This window comes from Cryptomeria japonica, chromosome 1, assembly GCF_030272615.1.
Source record: "Cryptomeria japonica chromosome 1, Sugi_1.0, whole genome shotgun sequence".
Taxonomy (NCBI): Eukaryota; Viridiplantae; Streptophyta; class Pinopsida; order Cupressales; family Cupressaceae; genus Cryptomeria; species Cryptomeria japonica.
The window spans coordinates 281,737,943-281,741,173 of record NC_081405.1 but is presented as its reverse complement, the minus strand read 5'-3'; positions in this window follow the sequence as shown (position 1 = coordinate 281,741,173).

The window sequence follows — 3,231 nt, the reverse complement described above, 5'->3', positions numbered from 1 at the left end:
ACTTTGGCATTTCTATCAAAGGGGGAGAAGAATTATGTGGTTGAGGAGAATTATTATGTGTCTGATTAGGTGAACCGACTATAGGCTGAAGACAAAAAGAGTAAGGTGAATACTTGGTAATGTAAACCAGGATTCCTATTCACCAATCTCAACAACAATCAAAGGCGTTGATATTTGTATAGCCATCAATGCCATAGGGGGAGATTGTTAGTATTTTGCTTAGAGATTGCATTAATGATATGTTGTCATTGATGTCAATTGAACCAGTAATTGTATTCATGTGATTGGTTGTTGTTTTTGATATTGGATAGTAACTGGTAAAGAGAGTTTTGTGGAAGATGTTGTAAACCTATATGTTAACTTTATTTAGAAAGGGAATAGAATGATTTAGCATGCATGAAGTAGGCTGAAAATAAAAGTATTTAGATCTATACATGGAATTGTAAAAGTTATTTTATCTAGATCTGCTATTTAAATTATTTGCAGAAAAAGAAACCAAAAATATGATAGCCATCTCTAAGGTTTTATTTAATAAATTATAGATTATCTAGTTGCTGTTAAATTATTAATTTTTGTCAGTTAAATAATTGCTGCTAGCTTTATCAAATTCTGTCATTTATTAACTTGCAGAAAATAAAAATCTAAAAAGTTTATTACAAATATTTATAAAGATTTATTTTAATTTTCTAGTTTTTTATAGTTGTTGTTCTAATTATATTAAATTTTGTTATTTACCTACTGCCTGCAGAAAGTAAATCTATTCTACAAATCTATATGTAAACAATCTATCTATTTTATTCAAGCAACTAGAATGTTACTACAAAGAATTAAATACATTAATTTAACCTAGAAGAATTTAACTGATTTGTTAAAATGTTTCAAAATAAAGGTATTTCAACATTTATTTGCAAAGAAAATGCCCTAGGTCTGATTCTCAATTAAAATAGATTTATACATATATAATTAAATTTAATTGCATTTAAATTTGATAAAATGAGTCTCCTTCAAAAGAAAAACATCTAGATTTAAATATATAAATATATATCCAAATATATAAATTAATAAATATTATCAAATGAAAATCATCATTTTTAAATAAAAGCAAAAAAAATATTAAACAGAACAAATTTAAAAAATAATAAATAATAATAATTAAAAAAAATGCATAGGAGTTTTTGAGGGGGCGGGGGAACCCCCATTGTGGGCACACAGTGGGCGATGCCTACGGCTCTGCCACTGTGTGACCACACAGTGGGTGACGACTACGGCTCCGCCACTATGTGACCACACAGTGGGTGACGCCTACGGCTTTGCCACTATGTGAGCACAAAGTGGGCGACGATTGCAGCCCCACCACTGTGTGAGCACACAGTGGCGGCCGGGGAGGAGCCGCTGCCGCCATCCTTGGACACCATGGCAAGACCCCACCCCCTGCACAAAACGAGTTGCAAGAAAATAAAAACCCTAGCTGGGTAGGGCTAGGGTAGAGGGAGAAATGAGAGATGAAAAGAAATAAAATATAAAAGGGCATTAATATATAAATATAATTAGGGTTTCATGGATTCTTTTTGGTTAATGAAAAAAAAAAAGAAAAAAAAAGGAAAATATATAATATATATTATTATATAATTATACATATATATATATATATATATATATATATATATATACACACACACACACACACATATATATAGAGGGAGATAAAATAATGTGTTAATAATATCATTTAAGGAAGTAATATATAATTTAACTTATATATATTAAAGAGTTTTTAAAAATTTATTATTCATATTAATGTTGTTATAATTTAAATAATTGTTAATAATGTTGCCTAAGGGCAAATGGTAGGTCAAATATTTTATTAGGAGATTATTGATAAACATAAGGTTTTAAAAAAAAAATAAAACATAAAAATAAAGGATGTCTTTTAGATTTTATTACTAATAAACTTATGGAAGATAATTATTATGAAATTAATTGACTCTCAAGTCAATTTATTTTAATTAATGATCAAAATGAATTTTAGACAATAAAGATTTATTGGGGATTAAATAATATCTTTGCCAAACATCTTAGGGAGTTTTGATTTATTAATTAAGGCCTAAGTTTGAGGAGAAAGTAAATTAATCCTTTTAGTAATCCACTTTAAGTTTTAAATTGTTCTCATCTACTTGAGTTAGTGTTTAAGTTAACTCTAAAATAGTTAAGACAAAACTCGCTAGTGTGTTTTAATGTTGCATATTTAATGTTTTATGTTGTGATTAAAAAAAAAAAAAAATCCCGTTCATGCCCAAAAGTTTGGGCATGACATTTTGGTATCAGAGCCCTAGGTTCATACTTTGGTGAACATGGGCTACATTCATAACTTAGTTGAAAACCGAACTATGGCTTGAAGTATAACACCTAGGTGAAAACTTGCGAAATAAAAAAGTGAAACATAAGTGAAAATTCTTGTAATCAATAGATCAACATATATCAAGTCAAGGGGTTCCAAGGGTCACTAAAAGCCCTGAAATTTGAACTTATTAGTCATAAGGCTTATAACATAAAAAAAAAACCCAAGGGTTGTGAAATGTTCAATTATTTATTTATATAAAGTATTTTGGTGTTTAATAACAAAAAGATAGTACTTTTGTGCTTATGAGGTTACCATTCAATTGGAACCTAAAGCGCAACGATTGTAATAATCAAATCTAGTATGAGGAGTTAATTCTACAATAAATTACCTTTGATGGTAACTAAAAGAATGCCATCCATTGAGATGTGTTCTTGACATGGCAAGTCAAGAAAGATAGTTCGACTTCAGATGAAGGCACCATAAACAAGATAAATAAAAATCGAGTTAGATCAAATTAAAATTTTAAGCTATGTGAAATTATGATGGTTAAAAAAAAATCAAGGCCGCCATAGCAAACATAAATGAATAAGAGTTAAAAGGAACTCTTGCAAATCTCAGATAGAAGCATTGACCTATCCTAATGACTAGGTACCTTAAGAATGTGGTCATGTTAGATTTCTTATTAAGAGCATTTGTTAGACAATGTTTGTAGCAATATAGTGGATCTAGAGTTGGATAACCCTGCAGATAAGAACTCAAATTGATGAATGGAAATTCCCTTGATCAGAAAACCCTAGTAATACTATAGGTGAGTTAAATAAGGAGAAAGGAGGCATGAACTTCTTGGGTGAAAACATGTATTTGCAATAAACCCTAAGTTCATCCGTGGT